This window comes from Callorhinus ursinus, unplaced genomic scaffold, assembly GCF_003265705.2.
Source record: "Callorhinus ursinus isolate GAN/ISIS: 27379988/994484 unplaced genomic scaffold, GSC_fseal_2.0 scaffold52, whole genome shotgun sequence".
In the NCBI taxonomy this organism is placed as follows: domain Eukaryota; kingdom Metazoa; phylum Chordata; class Mammalia; order Carnivora; family Otariidae; genus Callorhinus; species Callorhinus ursinus.
In genome coordinates, this window is record NW_027397114.1 from 1,471,203 (window position 1) to 1,489,194 (window position 17,992).

At 37.6% G+C, this 17,992-nt stretch overlaps 1 long non-coding RNA gene across 1 annotated transcript in view; it reads left to right on the forward strand.

Annotated features, from left to right (window-relative positions):
* Window positions 1-10,624: 10,624 nt before the first annotated feature.
* LOC141371000 (uncharacterized) overlaps window positions 10,625-17,992 on the forward strand; it is a 126,925-nt gene continuing 119,557 nt past the window's right edge. Inside the window, exons 1-2 of the long non-coding RNA XR_012375581.1 lie at window positions 10,625-10,969; window positions 15,493-15,562. This is a non-coding gene — a long non-coding RNA (uncharacterized lncRNA). The remainder of the gene's footprint in view (window positions 10,970-15,492; window positions 15,563-17,992) is intronic.

Here is a 17,992-nt window from a genome sequence, read left to right on the forward strand (position 1 = left end):
AGCCAGTACCCATACAGAGCTGAAATTAAAACATCACATCCCTGTTAAGTGTCTTACTGGGCATAGGTTAATGCAGTGACATGATCATTAGTGACAGCCCAAGTCATACAAAAACTCGGGCTTTTGAACCACCACAACAAATACTCTTTTCCCTACGGAATATTCAAGGCCACATGCTCTTGATGAAAGAGTGCATGGAGCAGTAAGATTTGGTCTCATTAAAAAGCCTGATTTTCCAAATGTTACACTGAATCTGGAGGGCATTTAAGAACTTCTTTAGACCTCTCTGCTGTGTGATTGGCCCAGGGAGTGGTGCCTTGATCTAAGAATTGAGAGCAGTGCATGCTGCACGATTCTCCTCCACATCCACAACCCTCGGCAGTTCACAGTCAGCCGAACGGCTCAACCCCTCTTCAGAGCTGCAATATGCTCAGTATTTGGGCTTGATACGAAGTCTAGCAAGATTAAAAACAGCTAACTGAATAAAACTATAATAAAAACACCACACGACAATTGGCATCTGGAATTTTAATGGTGGTAGGTGTCAGCTAAGGCAAGGGAGTTTTATATTCCAGTTTTTAAAATGGCAATTGTAGAAGTATGTCTTATTAGTTCAGAAAACAAACTTTGCATAAAACTGCCTCATTTCTGCTCCCATTATCTTCACATTACATGAACCTAGTATTGCAATTTATCAAGAATGATCAAGTAACCATAGTTAAGCAACATAAGGGAAATTTTTATGCCCTATAGTTGCAATCCAGGATATTTAAATCAAATTGAATAGGCCCAGATTTAATGACTGGAAGCAATCTATTTTAGATTAGTATTGTATTTTAAGTTTTGTAAGTATTAACGAGCATGTTCAGTATATCAGTAGGGAATTTGGGATCTAATAATAGAACACCCAACTGACTTTGACTTTAAAAATATAGACATTCATTATAATATGTAACAATCAATCTGGCAGTAGATGGCCCCATGGTTCATGAATTTCTTTTAGTATAATGGTGTGGAGGCTACTGTCAAACTCTGTACAAGTGCCTTGATTTTCCCTTCATAATCTCAAGATGGCAGTCACAGCATCAATCATTGTTGATTCTATCTGATGAGAGCCCAAGGCAAGAATAGTCATGTCATATGAAACCCAATTATTTACCAGGAAGTAAAACAGGCTTATTCTATAGAAATATCTGAGATATCTGCCCTCCATGGAGCACACGCCCACGGATAACACCTTTACTGGAGAAGAGAAGGGTCATGTTGCCGAGACTGTGAAAGGTCCAACTTCCTTGATCATATTGAAATAAATCGTGGTTCTATTATTGAGAAAGAAAGGATGAGGGATAATAGCACTTAGATAGGCAAGCAAAACAGGCACTGGGAATATCAGATGATACAGGTGGAGGTATGTATTAAAATGTAAGTCCACTTATAAATCCCTAGTCATATTATTCATGACCTGAACCAGCTAACAGATAACTAAAATCAGTAGTGTTTTACTGGGCATATGCATGCAAATAACTGATGTATATAAAACTATACTGTCCAGATCTTACAGGGTATAAAAAATCTCCCAAGTGATTTTGATGGTAATCCTTTCTTAACTATTGATTTGGCCTATAGTGATAGATAGGCTATTGATTTAGCCTATCATGATAGAGAAAGATATAGAGAAGACAGAGAAGGCATGCATTCTAGGTATATACAATAGATAAAACACAGATATTTTCTCTGTTCCCTTATGAAGCCCTGAATAAGACAAAAATGTATAAGCAGACAAAAAAGAGAAGTATTCAGTATATGAGTGGTGTCTACACTTGGTAGAGTGAAAAGCAGATATAAAAAAGAAGAGCAGGAAGGGTTGTGAACCAGTTGTCCATAGCTCATTGATAGCTGCAAAGTTACAAGGAGATTAACAGTACAGAAGCATGAAAAAGCGGAAGAATTAGAAATACCATGCAGTGCTGAAGTTAGGGGTGAGGTATGGGCCAAAAAGTGAAAAATTAGATGTAGGTTCTTATAGACAACAATTAGCTGCTCAAATCTTTTCCCACTGAGGCCAGGCAACTGCATCTTCCTCAACTTGATGGAATGGATGATTGTTCTGTAGTTAAGCACAGAGGCTCTGGGAATACCAGGCAAAGATGAGTAAAAAATGGAGAATACAGGATCAGAAATAAGCAAATAATTGCAACTCTAAATAATGAACAGTGACATGCCCAGTTCCCTTTATCTTGCCAGTTACCAAAATGTTGCTAGCCATGTTAATGCCTTCCACTACTACCCTCCCTCAGACAGAAGTTGGAGGATTGTTCTGGGAAATCAAGCCAGTCTAAGAGAAAATACCCACAGATACTGACAACATGGGTTCAGTGCTCACTCACCCCTTGGTGCCGTCTTCCTGTTGACCAAGTTCATTCCAAAACATGCAGAGCCCCACAGCAGGTTTAAAGTGTTATGTCTAAGCCTCATTGTTGATGATGAGCAGGAGACAATGATCGTCACCCATTTAAATAAAGATTTTTACAAGGAAAAGATCAAAGCAAACAAATCACAACCAAACAAAAAGTAGAATCAGACGAAAAAGAGTCAATGTATGAAGCAGACCAAAGCTTAAAAAAAAAAGCTATGGAGAAAAAAGAAAAGACACTATAGCCTTGAAAAAGGATAACATGCAAGTCAGATATTAGAAAACAAGGAAAGGGCGGAGCAAGATGGTGGAGGAGTAGGAGACCTAGATTTCGTCTGGTCTCAGGAATTCAGCTGAATAGGGATCAAATGATTCTGAACACCTACGAACTCAACAGGAGATCGAAGAGGAGAGTAGCAATAACTCTCTGAACAGAGAAACGACCACTTACTGGAAGGTAGGACGTGCAGAGAAGTGAATCCGAGGCGATATTCGAGAGGATAGACGGCGGGGGAGGGGGCCTCCGTCGGCCGCTTCTGGCAAGTGATAGAGCCGCGGAGCACGAAATCGGAACTTTTAGAAGTCAGCTCCACTGAGGGATGTCGCTCCAGTGGCTAAGCGGGGGGTGGAACCCCCGCGGGACAGTGTGGTCTCAGGACCCTTGGGGTCACAGAAAGACCGGGGGTGCCTGAGTGCGCCAGAGCTCCCAGGTATCGGAGCAGGGAAGTCGGCTGCAGAGAAGGAGCCGAGCGCGGGCTCTCAGCTCGGGGTGGCCATAAACTGTGATCCGCGGCCCAGTCGGACCACTGCTCCTCCAGCAGGGCCCCAACAAGCGGCAGAGCTGGGGAGACTCCCCTTCCTCCCCCGGGAGGAGCAACGCGGGAACGCACCGCAGGGATCTGCTGGGTTTGGAGACTCCACACGGGGTCGGGTGCCAGAGATAGCAACGCTCGGTCACAGGCCGGGTGAGCATGGAGAGCGGCCGGAGACCGGGGACAAGGGAGTGACAGCTTTTCTCTGGGGGCGCACAGAGGAGCGGGGCCCCGAGTTCTCAGCTCCTCCGGGTGGAGATTGGGAGACCACCATTTTTGCCCTGGTCCTCCAAGGCTGTACCGAGAGCTTGCAGGGAACAAAAGCTCCTGAGAGCAAACCCGAGCAGCTTGCTTAGCCCGGACCGACAAGGGCGGGGCAATTCCACCTCCGGCAAAGACATTTGGAAACCACAGCAAAAGGCCCCTCCCCCAGAAGATCAGCACAAACAGCCAGCAAGCCAAGACCAAGTTTACCGATCAAGGAGAACGGGAGAACTCCAGCGCTAGGGGAATACTGCACATAGAATTCATAGCTTTTTTTTAACATGATTCATTAGTTCATCAAAGTTAATTTTTGTTAACTGTTTTTTTTTATTTTTCTTTTTCCCTTTTTCAACCAACATCTTATCAATCCCTTTTAAAAAAGAAAAACATTTTTTATTTTTCATTTTTAGAGTCATATTTTATCCCTTCATAGTAGTTACCCTTATTTTTGGCATATATATATAAGTTGTTCTCTCTTTAAAATTTTGAGATACAGTTTCTTCTAACAGATCAAAATATACCCTAAATCACTAGTGTATGGCTCTGTTCTAGTCTCCTGCCTGATCACATTCTCTCCCTTTTTTCTTAAATCTTCTTCTTTCTTTTTTCAAACAACTTCTTATCTTATCAAGTCCTTTTATAAAATCTTTTATAATTTTCATCTTTACAGTCATCTTCTATCCCTTCATTGTATCAACCCTTATTTTGTACATATATGTATTTCTTCCTTTAAAATTTTAGGAGGCCCTTTTTTCTAACAGACCAAAATACGCCCAAAATCTAGTGTGTGGCACTGATCTATCTATGCACCATCCTGATCATATTGGATCATATTCTGCCTTTTATGTATTGTTCTGTTTTTGTTTTTATCTTTTTTTCTTTTTTTTCTCTTTCTTTTTTATTTCTTTCCCTTTCTTTTCCCCTGGTTTAAGGTCTTTTCTGATTTGTACACAGTATATTTGCTGGGGATGTTGTAAACCTTTTAGCATTTTGTTCTCTCATTCATCTATTCTCCTCTGAACAAAATGACAAGATGAAAAAAATCACCTCAGCAAAAAGAACAAGAGGTAGTACCGTCAGCCAGGGACCTACTCAATACGGACATTAGTACGATATTGGACCTAGAGTTCAGAATCATGACTTGAAAGATACTAGCTGGGCTTGAAAAAAGCGTGGAAGTTATTAGAGAAACCCTTTCTGGAGAAATAAAAGAACTAAAATCTAACCAAGTCGAAATAAAAAAGGCTATTGATGAGGTGCAATCAGAAAATGGGGGCACTAACTGCTAGGATAAATGAGGCAGAAGAGAGAATCAGTGATATAGAAGACCAAATGATGGAAAATAAAGAGGATGAGAAAAAGAGAGAGAAAGAACTACAGGATCATGAGGGCAGAATTCGAGAGATAAGTGATACGATAAGACGAAACAACATTAGAATAATTGGGATCCCAGAAGAAGAAGAAAGAGAGAGAGGGGCAGAAGGTATATTGGAGCAAATAATAGCAGAGAACTTCCCTAATGTGAGGAAGGAAACAGGCATCAAAATCCAGGAGGCACAGAGAACCCCTCTCAAAATCAATAATAATAGGTCAACACCCCGACATCTAATAGTAAAACTTACGAGTCTCAGAGACAAAGAGAAAATCCTGAAAGCAGCTCGGGAGAAGAGATATCTAAACTACAATGGTAGAAATCTTAGATTGGCAACAGACCTATCCACAGAGACCTGGCAGGCCAGAAAGGACTGGCAAGATATCTTCAGAGCACTAAACAAGAAAAATATGCAGCCAAGAATACTATATCCAGCTAGGCTGTCATTGAAAATAGAAGGAGAGATCAAAAACTTCCAGAACAAACAAAAACTAAAGGAATTTGCAAACATGAAACCAGCCCTCCAAGAAATATTGAAAGGGGTCCTCTAAGCAAAGAGAGAGCCTAAAAGCAGCATAGATCAGAAAGGAACACAGACAACATAAGTAACAGTCACCTTACAGGCAATACAATGGCACTAAATTCATACCTTTCAATAGTTACCCTGAATGTAAATGGGCTAAAAGCCCCAATCAAAAGACACAGGCTATCAGATTGGATTAAAAAACAAGACCCATCCATATGCTGTCTGCAAAGGACTCATTTAAGACCCAAAGACACCCACAGATTGAAAGTGAGGGGTGGAAAACCATATACCGTGTTAATGGACACCAAAAGAAAGCTGGGGTGGCAATCCTTATATCAGACAAACTAGATTTTAAAACAAAGACGGTAATAAGAGATGAGGAAGGACACTATATCCTACTTAAAGGGTCTATCCAACAAGAAGATCTAACAATTATAAATATCTATGCCCCGAACATGGGAGCAGCCAATTATATAAGGCAATTAATAACAAAAGCAAAGAAACACATTGACAACAATACAATAATAGTGGGGGACTTTAACACCCCCCTGACTGAAATGGACAGATCCTCTAAGCAAAAGATCAACAAGGAAATAAAGACTTTAAATGACACACTGGACCAAATGGACTTCACAGACATATTCAGAACATTCCATCCCAAAGCAACGGAATACACATTCTTCTCTAGTGCCCAGGGAACATTCTCCAGAATTGATCACATCCTAGGTCACAAATCAGGTCTCAACTGGTACCAAAAGATTGGGATCATTCCCTGCATATTTTCAGACCACAATGCTTTGAAACTAGAACTCAATCACAAGAGGAAAATCGGAAAGAACTCAAATACATGGAGGCTAAAGAGCATCCTACTAAAGAATGAATGGGTCAACCAGGAAATGAAAGAAGAATTAAAAAAATTCATGGAAACCAATGAAAATGAAAACACAACTGTTCAAAATCTTTGGGATACAGCAAAGGCAGTCCTGAGAGGAAAGTATATAGCAATACAAGCCTTTCTCAAGAAACAAGAAAGGTCTCAAATACACAACCTAACCCTACACCTAAAGGAGCTGGAGAAAGAACAGCAAATAAAGCCTAAACCCAGCAGGAGAAGAGAAATAATCAAGATCAGAGCAGAAATCAATGAAATAGAGAGCAAAAGAACAGTAGAACAGATCAACGAAACTAGGGGCTGGTTCTTTGAAAGAATTAACAAGATTGATAAACCCCTGGCCAGACTGATCAAAAAGAAAAGAGAAATGATCCAAATCAACAAAATCATGAATGAAAGAGGAGAGATCACAACCAATACCAAAGAAATACAAACAATTATAAGAATATATTATGAGCAACTCTATGCCAGCAAATTAGATAACCTGGAAGAAATTTGTGCATTCCTAGAGATGTATCAAGTACCAAAATGGAACCAGGAAGAAATAGAAAGCCTGAGAGACCTATAACCACTAAGGAAATTGAAGCAGTCATCAAAAATCTCCCAAGAAACAAAAGCTCAGGGCCAGATGGCTTCCCAGGGGAATTCTATCAGACATTTCAAGAAGAATTAATACCTATTCTCCTGAAACTGTTCCAAAAAATAGAAATGGAAGGAAAACTTCCAAACTCATTCTATGAGGCCACCATTACCTTGATCCCAAAACCAGACAAAGACCCCATCATAAAGGAGAATTACAGACCAATATCCTTGATGAACATGGATGTAAAAATTCTCACCACAATACTAGCCAATAGGATCCAACAGTACATTAAAAGGATTATTCACCATGACCAAGTGGGATTTATGCCTGGGTTGCAAGGCTGGTTCACCATCCGCAAATCAATCAACGTGATACAATTCATTAACAAAAGAAAGAACAAGAATCATATGATCCTCTCAATAGATGCAGAAAAAGCATTTGACAAAGTACAGCATCCTTTCTTGATCAAAACTCTTCAGAGAATAGGGATAGAGGGTACATACCTCAATATCATAAAAGCCATCTACGAAAAACCTACAGCAAATATCATTCTCAATGGGGAAAAGCTGAGAGCTTTTCCCCTAAGGTCAGGAACGCGGCAGGGAAGTCCACTCTCACCACTGCTATTCAACATAGTATTAGAAGTCCTAGCCACAGCAATCAGACAACAAAAGGAAATCAAAGGCATCCAAATCGGCAAAGAGGAAGTCAAACTCTCACTCTTTGCAGATGATATGATACTTTATGTGGAAAACCCAAAAGACTCCACCCCAAAACTGCTAGAACTCATACAGGAATTCAGTCAAGTAGCAGGCTATAAAATCAATGCACAGAAATCAGTGTCATTCCTATACACCAACAACAAGACAGAAGAGAGACAAATCAAGGGGTCGATCCCATTCACAATTGCACCCCAAACCATAAGATACCTAGGAATAAATTGAACCAAAGAGGCAAAGGATCTGTACTCAGAAAACTATAAAATACTCATGAAAGAAATTGAAGAAGACACAAAGAAATGGAAAAACGTTCCATGCTCATGGATTGGGAGAACCAACTTTGTGAAGATGTCAATGCTACCTAGAGCAATTTACACATTCAATGCAATCCCCATCAAAATACCATCCACTTTTTTAAAGAAATGGAACAAATAATCCTAAAATTTGTATGGAACCAGAAGAGACCCCGAATAGCCAGAGGAATATTGAAAAAGAAAAGCAAAGCTGGTGGCATCACAATTCCGGACTTCCAGCTCTATTACAAAGCTGTCATCATCAAGACAGTATGGTACTGGCACAAAAACCGACACATAGATCAATGGAACAGAATCGACAGCCCAGAAATGGACCCTCAACTCTACGGTCAACTTATCTTTTCCAAAGCAGGAAAGAATGTCCAATGGCAAAAAGAGAGTCTCTTCAACAAATGGTGTTGGGAAAATTGGACAGCCACATGCAGAAGAATGAAATTGGACCATTTACTTACACCACACACAAAAATAGACTCCAAATGGTTGAAAGACCTAAATGTGAGACAGGAGTCCATCAAAATCCTAAAGGATAAGACAGGTAGCAACCTCTTCGACCTCAGCCGCAGCAACTTCTTCCTAGAAACATCGCCAAAGGCACGGGAAGCCAGGGCAAAAATGAACTATTGGGATTTCATCAAGATAAAAAGCTTTTGCACAGCAAAAGAAACAGTCCACAAAACCAAAAGACAACCGACAGAATGGGAGAAAATATTTGCAAATGACATATCAGATAATGGGCTAGTCTCCAAAATCTATAAAGAACTTATCAAACTCAACACCCAAAGAAGAAATAATCTAATCAAGAAATGGGCAGAAGACATGAACAGACATTTTTCCAAAGAAGACATCCAAATGGCCAACAGACACATGAAAAAGTGCTCAACATCGCTCGGCATCAGGGAAATCCAAATCAAAACCTCAATGAGATACCGCCTCACACCTGTCAGAATGGCTAAAATTAACAAGTCAGGGAACCTCAGATGTTGGCGCGGATGTGGAGAAAAGGGAGCCCTCCTACACTGTTGGTGGGAATGCAAGCTGGTGCAACCACTCTGGAAAACAGTATGGAGGTTCCTGAAACAGTTGAAAATAGAGCTACCATTCGATCCAGCAATTGCACTACTGGGTATTTACCACAAAGATACAAATGTAGGGACCCGAAGAGGTACTTGCACCGCAATGTTTATAGCAGCAATATCCACAATAGCCAAACTGTGGAAAGAGCCAAGATGCCCATTGACAGATGAATGGATAAAGAAGAAGTGGTATATATACACAATGGAATATTATGCAGCCATCAAAAGGAATGAGATCTTGCCATTTGCAACGACGTGGATGGAACTGGAGGGTGTTATGCTGAGTGAAATAAGTCAATCAGAGAAAGACATGTATCATATTACCTCACTGATATGAGGAATTCTTAATCTCAGGAACAAACTGAGTGTTACCGGAGTGGTTGGGGGTGAGAGGGATGGGGTGGCTGGGTGATAGACATTGGGGAGGGTATGTGCTACGGTGAGCACTGTGAATTGTGCAAGACTGTTGAATCACAGATCTGTGCTTCTGAAAAATAACGCCACATATTTTAAGAAAAAAGAAAAAGAAGAAGATACCAGGAGAGGAAGAATGAAGGGGAGTAAGTCAGAGGGGGAGACGAACCATGAGAGATGATGGACTCTGAAAAAGAAACTGAGGGTTCTAGAGGGGAGGAAGGTAGGGGGATGGGGTAGCCTGGTAATGGGTATTAAAGAGGGCACATTCTGCATGGAGCACTGGGTGTTATGAACAAACAATGAATCATGGAACACTACGTCAAAAACAAATGATGTAATATATGGTGATTAACATAACAATAAAAAATAAAAAAAAAGAAAACAAGGAAAGGTATACACACACACACACACACACACACACACACAGATACACACACACAGGCTCCTGGATGGCTCAGTCAGTTAAGCATCTGCCATCAGCTTAGGTCATGATCTCCGGGTTCTGGGATCAAGCCCAGCGTCAGGGCTCCCTGCTCAGCCGGGAGTCTGCTTTTTCCTCTCCCTCTGCCTCTCCCCCTCACTGGTGCTCTCTATCTCGCTCTGCACTCTCTCTTTCTCTCAAATAAATAACTAAATCTACTCCCCCCCAAAATATATATCCAGAGTAAAAGAATGTAATAGTAGAAAGATTTAAGATAAAGTCGAAAAGGCATCACAGAAAGTAAACAGATAATAGGAAAAATAATTAGATGTTCACAGGGGTCCAATGTGCAATGAATAGAAATTACAGAGAGATAGGAGAAAAAATGATGGGAGAACTATATCCACAATATAGTTCAGGAAAATTTCCTTGTTCTAAAAGCCAAGCTTTCCCAGATTGAGAGTTTCTGCTAAATGCTTAGCAAGTTCAATGAAAAGTGGGCCACATAAATATACATGATAATATCCAGCCTATGCTTCTGTATGCAAATTATTAACCAAGTGTGATGAAAGAAATGAAGATATAGACAGCTAGGTCTCAAATAAAGGTACCCCTGATGTGTCCTTTAGCAGAAATCTTTTGGAGAATTTCCTCTATTTTATTTTATTATGTTATGTTAATCACCATACATCATTAGTTTTTGATGTAGTGTTCCATGATTCATTGTTTGCGTATAACACCCAGTGCTCCATGCAGACTGTGCCCTCTTTAATACCCATCACCAGGCTAACCCATCCTCCCACCTCCTCCCCTCTAGGACCCTCCGTTTGTTTCTCAGAGTCCAGAATTTCCTCTATTTAACAAGGAAATGAATTAACAGAGAAGACATAGGCTCCAGAAAGGAGGGACTCAAAGAAGTGGAATGATTCTACAATGATTGTGAAAATCATACCCAGGATTGCAGCTATGTAGTAGGCCTAGAGAGAAACCAGATCAGATTGGAACTGTATTATATGGAGAGCCAAGAGAGTTTTCCCAGGGAAAATTGTATTTTATAAATTAACTGATATATTTGGTTATGCTTAGAGATATGTTAAAGTTCTATTTGGAGTGTTTGGGGAAAGAATTAGTAATAGATACAAAGTAAAGTGATAAAAAAAAAGGTAATGTATTTAAAAACCAATACCAATACTTTAGTAGGGAATATGGAAGAAATTATTTAATATGGTAAAGGAGAAATAAAAACAGTGATTTCATTTTATGTTTATTTTCTGTATAGCTGATTAATTGTAAATGGAATTTGATTTGTGAACTCTTGTTTTTTCCTACCCTGTTCATACTTTGTGACTTTGCTCAATTTCCTAAAACATTCTTCAGTAACTTTGGCCTCCATATAAACTTAGATGTTTACATTTCAGAAGGATAACGACAGGCTTTGAAGTAAAACTATTTGATAACTATCCTTTGTCTCTCTCTGTGTATGTAAAATCATATCTAATACATCATATATAACTAATATAGTGCACATATCATATATAACTAACATAATGTATAACTAATATGATAACTGTGTCTCTTATTCTGTGGAAAAGAAAAGAGTGACATTTAACCTATTTCATAAGTTCAGTTTATTCATGCCTTTTCTAATACTTTCAGTTGGTGGCTGCTTAGTTCATAGGTCATAAATATAGTTTTCTTATCAATACCAAATGGGATATTTAAAGCTTGGCACTAAAGCTGATTTGCTTCTTAAAAGAGGGTCATGTTTTGGATTTTGTGCCTTTCTTTTTGAAAAAAGGACCTATATTGTTTCCACAAAAAGGAATAATTCAGTCACAGTGTCTATAACTGAAAATAATGAATGACCAGTATTCATACGCTATTTAGAAATATGTAGGTAAATTCATACATGGATAACTGCAAGTGTTACCTCAGGACTGCTGTTTTTTGTCCATAAGAGTTGTGAATGTTATCAAATTTTTTAAAGTATTATATACATATTACTTAATAAATACAAAGATTAAAATAGAAAAAAGTAGAAGCAATTTTAAGGTAAAAAGTGGAAAATTATAATCCGATAATACAGAGGTAACATCTTCCAATACTTTATCTTTTTATGTTTGTATATAGTTTTTTTACAAAAATGAGAGTATACATGTTTGATTTTGCTATTTCAGTTGTTACATTTTGAATATTTTCCTTAGCATTACTCATAAAATATGTGACAATTCACAAAAATTAGTTCCTTGCTGCTTTATATAAGGAAGCTTTTCTCTTCTGTGTATTCATTTATTCAACAAATATTGGTGGTGTTTTTTAAGGACTGATTTACTTATTTTGGACAGCAAGAGAGTACAAGCAGGGAGGGGCAAAGGGAGAGAGAGAATCTTAAGCAGATTCCATGCCCAGCTTGGACCCCGACACGTGGCTCAAACTCACAATCCTGAGATCATGACTGAGCTGAAATCAAGTATTGGTCACTTAACCAACTGAGCCACCCAGGCGCCCCTCAGCAAATACTGTTTGAGTTATCAAATGTACAACACCATGCTTGGCCCTGGGGATAGACCCATAAACAAGAAGCTGTAGTCTGAGCTATCAGAATGCTTACAGTCTACTGAAGGAAACACATTACATGAATCAGTACCCAAGTGCAATTGGGATTTGTATTTATTCAAAGTAAATATATACTATTGGTAGTATTTAATAAGAGAATCTAACCTTGTTTGAGAGATCAGAGATTTTCTACATAAATGCCATGTAATCTGAGACTTGAAAGAGGATTCTGGACAAAGGAAACCACATAATCTATTGTTTGTGATCCAAATATTTTAAACAAAGCAATTATTTGAGAGGAATTCTGAAAATCACAAATTATGTATATGTAGTTTGAATTATGCCTGAGTTGAACTTGCAATTTAATGGATACCTCTTTTTCTATAGCTTCATCTCAAGATTCTTCCTGAGTAATTGATAATCTGATTATAGAGATAAGTAAACTCATGAGTACTTATGTAATTCTAGATCCAGTTAAACTCATAAAGACTACTTACATTTTGCCTTACATTGCAAGACATGGGTTAGGTAATATGAGGGATTAAGTTCAATATTATCTGTTTCCTGACTTCAAGGAGCTTGATAATTATGCTTTCTAACCAAAAGAAATGTTATCTAAGAGAGTAATATCCGAGTTTAAATCAGACATAACGATTTTTGAATTTTTATTTTACTCTTATTATTCTATTGATTATCATAAAAAGGCAACATATCTTCCTGTAATGAGAACATTTAGTCACAATCCTATTTCTCTCACTTTATTTCTCACATGTTCAGATGAATTTATACTCAGTTTTAAAGAATAATTAATAACTGAGATTTACAAATTATATTCACATACATACTTATCATGACTGAATGACTTTGTTCACTTCAGCAGAAGATGAAATAATGAAACTAATTTTGCTTATTGAAGTTTCAGTGCTAAATATCAAAGAAAGAAATACAAGGTATTAATTCAATTGATTTGCTATTTGGATCTTTCAAAATGTTTTCCCATAAATAACCAACTTTAATTAGCATTCTGCCTTTATCCATAAACTTAGATTAAAAAAATGTATACCTTCACTTAGTTCAGGCTTATAGATGACCCAATTACTTTACAAACATTTATTGTATAGGCTGTAAAGAACAAATCATTATTTGCCAAATTGAAGAGGAGTGTTTGCAAGTTTCTCAAATGCAGGGCCACAGTCTTCTGCCTCCTTTTATTATTAGACAGTGAAATGGTTAAAATGTAACAACCCAGTTGATAAAGTCCTGGTGGAATATTTAGCAGCAGACACATAATATAAGCATTAGGTAACTCCTGCTTCCTCTCCTCCTTCTCTCTGTCTCTGTTTTTGTCTCTCTCTCCTTCTTATAATACCTAATTTGGGAAGATATTTTGAGATAGTCCTCAGCCTAAAACCTGTCACTCTCCTCCTATAAGGAGTGCCTGCCTCTGTCATTGTAGGAACTAGAGGCAGAGATAAGAGGAACACAGAGCGGAAAAGCCATTCTTGAGCATTAACAGGTGATTGTAGTGGGCAATTTTGTCTTGTACACTTTTAAAGAAGACGGACCATAATAGCTTCTAGCAATATCTTCATCTATTTATCTGAACTAGACAGAATACATTAAATGTAGCAGGTACAGATCTCAGTTTATATAAACTCGGGTTTTCAGTAAAGACATTTCTAATATTTTTCTAAAATGCACTGTATCCATAGTGATGTTTTTCACTACATGTTCCAGAAAAACTGGCTAAAAATGACTTAGATGATGATGGACATACTGTCTCCCATATCAAGAAGTCCACAGGCAGGTGATTCCAGAGTTGATTAATTCAGAAGCCAAAGGATGTTATCATGTTCTTTCCTTCTTTTTGCTCCATCATGTTTGGAGTTGGCTTTGTCCTCAGGCCTTTTCACAACCATAGTTCTAAATAGAAAATCCTCCAACAGCTGAAGTAGGAAAAGAACATTTTCTTCTCACATGTTACTTCTCAGCAGGGAGGTAAATCGTTCCCAGACTTTATAGACATTTGTGTGCATTCTTTATAATTTATGTATGAGTATAATCTGTGTGAGGAAGGAAGCTCAAATGGGAGCTTACACTGTGTCCTTACACTTCCTTTTGCTCTTGTTTAATTTATGTCTTTTTTGAGAAAGAGGAGCATCATACTCACTTTACATAAAAGAATCAGCATACCATGCCTTCCCTCAACCATTAAAATACTGCATGGTTAAATACTGACTCATCACATTCTCAATAATATATCAGAGAAGTATTCATATCTATTGTATTTTTGTTAGTTACAATAATTACAATGGTTCAAATGCCCAGAACAGTACCAATGTGATGATTTATAGAAATGCTAGGTCCTTTCCATGTATTATCTTGTTTTGATATGTAACATCAAACTGGGAATAAAGAAAACATAAGTTGGGGTGGCTGGGTGGCTCGGTTGGTTAAGCATCTGACTCTTGATTTCAGTTTAGGTCATAATCTCAGGGTCATGGGATTGAGCCCCACATAGGGCTTTGCAGTTGTCATGGAGTCTGTTTGAGATTCTCTCCCTCCTACTCTGCCCCTCTCCCTGCTTGTGCTCTCTCTCTCTCTCTCAGATAAATAAATAAAATCTTGAAAGGAAAATGTAAGTTAATTAACTAAGAATATATTATGATTTGTTTGATATTTGAAAATAAGGTCGATAACTCTCCTTAACGAATTTATGTTGAAAACCTAAAAGAACTTGATAGAACCACCTTCCTAAATTTTAAAATGACCTCAGTTATTTTTCTCCAGTATTACTAGTTTTGTTTTCTAACTATCAACAGATCAAAAGGCTATCTACAGTTTTGATGAATTTATAAACTGTAAAGTTCTGCACAAGTATATTATTACTATATTAAGCAATATATAAAATCACTCCCTTCCTCTCCTTTTTATATGCATTGATGAGTTTTACTTCCATTCATCTCTATCAGATTTAGATAATTTCTTATATATTATATTGCCTCTTTAGCATTTTTAAAGCCCCATTATTGAGTGTTTCTTTCCACTGTATAACTGAAGAGTAGTTGGGGCATAGGGAAGATTATCTAGCAGTTTTCAATTTCCTGACTAGTGCTTTTAACTCTTCTAGGCTCCAGATACAGGTTGCGTATCTGACGAGAGTTCAGAACACTGCTGCTTATCAAGTCTAAGGAGCAATGGTGGGTGTTCAATAATGTTTGTTACAAGAATGAGAATCAAAAATCTATAAGCAAAAATAGTATATTGTATAAGCATGGGGACTGGAGATGAAGAATGGCAGTATACTGGAAAAAAAAAAAAACCAAACAGGCATGAGAGATGGAAGATGTGGCCATAAACCAATGCTGGCTATTCACTTTATTATTTGTATGACTTTGAGGAAATTAATAACCAATCTGAGCTTCCATTTTTTTAGCTTAAAACAACAATAATTTTTTTATTTTTTCTCACAGTTTTGTGGGTCAGGAATTTAGACAGGTAATAAAGAGTGGGGGGGGACTTGTCTCTGCTCTAGGATGTCTGGAGATACAGCTGGGGACTGGATGGTATCTGTCTCTCTTCTCTCTATAAATGGTCCCCCTAGCATGGAAACTTCAGAGGAATTGTAATTCTCATGTGGTAGTTTAAGACTATAAGAACAAGTGTTTCAAGTGGCCCCAGCAAAACGGGTTCATGTGACTAAAGTTCAGTGATCCTGGAACATCCTTTCAATCACATTCTATTAGTTAAGCAAGTTTTAAGAGCCATCCAAGATCCACTGGATGGAGAATTTGATTTCATCTTTCAGTGAGTGGAGTATCAAAGAATTTTTGCTATCAGTAATCCAGCAGAAAAACTTCATAGAATGTTGTTATATACTAATGTTAAAATCTGAAGTCTCATTTGATGAGCATGAAAACTTCTAAAGAACGAAGCTCTTAGTTTCTGATTTATTTGAGAATATTGAGAATGTCTTGGTATTTTTCAATTTATAGTTGACATTGAGAGACTCGAGGGAACATGTAGACATTGTCAGATGAGTTAAACCCTATCTACAGTTTGATCTTTGTTAATAAAGTAAAATGAGGCAAATGTGACTTTTGTCCTAATAATATTTTTAGGGAAGGATTTTTAAAGATCTGTTCAGCCATTTGACAATTTCACCCACATTTAAGAAATCTCAAAGATGTAATTGTGATGGGTATATGTATGTAAAAATTAAATTTGAGTAATCTCTGGGTAAATGAAGTTGTGAAACTATCCAGCTCCCCTGAATTATATGCACTAGAAGAGTATACACCAATGTTCTTTGTGTTTGTATGCATATTATTGCATCTTAGAATTCTTTTTTTAAATTTTTTTAAATTTTATTTTACTATGTTATATTAGTCACCATACATTACATCATTAGTTTTTGATGTAGTGTTCCATGATTCATTGTTTACGTATAACACTCAGAGCTCCATTCAATACCTGCCCTCCTTAAAACCCATCACCAGGCTAAACCATCCCCCCACACCTCCCCTCTAAAACCCTCAGTTTGTTTTTCAGAGTCCATCAGACTTAGAATTCTTAAATTCTATCTTCTTAATCCAAATCAAGAAAAATTCTGTTTTTCATTTGGTCCTGACACTTTCATATAACTAGTCTTTGTAAAATGCCAATTTTGGCATGTCGTGTGTGTGTGTGTGTGTGTGTGTGTGTGTGTGTGTGTGTGTGATGTGCTATTCAGATTCACAGCAGAAGCAAGAGGAAGGTACAGAGATTCCCCACGTGCTCTTTGCCCCAACACATGCATAGATATTATCAAACATCACTAATCACAGTGGCACATGTTATAACTGATGAACCTACATTAACACATCATTTTATTCAAAGTCCACAGTTTATCTTAGGGTTCCCTCTTGGTGGTGTACATTCATTCTGTGGGTTTGGACAAATGTGCAATGACAGGTATCCATTATTATAGTATCATACAGAGTATGTTTATTGCCCTAAACATTCTCTGTGCTCTATCCATCTTTTGCTCCTACCCCTACTGCTCCCATTTTTTAAAAATCTGTAAAATAGGTATAATTACAACTGCCTTGCAGTGTTGCCCATTTTATAATTATAATTTATAATTTATAATTAGCTATAACATTGTGGGTCACACAATAGGCATTTAATACATGGGAGCCATTATTATTATTCAATAAGCAAAATTTTTCTGTTTTCTTTTACTTCAGGACAGGTCATTTGATTTTACTCACCAAATGGAGATCAGGGAAAGATGGATTTAGGGATTAGAATGAAAGATTGATAGTGCCAGAAAGGATCTGAGAGCTTACTTGTTGTGTCCAGTGTAAGCCCTTTTATCAGAGACTGAAGCCCAAGCTTGTTAAGTGTCTTGCTCTAGCTAGCATATAGAAAAATATTACTTATAATATTTCATGTAAGGGATACATTATAATAAAATAATGTTAATAACATTTTAAATTATCAAAATAATAATTATATTTTTATTAACATAGAGATGATCAATGAGAAACTTAGAAACAGAACCTAGTCGCTGAATCTTCCACTATTTCTTTCAACATGAATAAAATTTCTTAAGTGGGCATAATGACTTAACATCCCCAAAATACCAA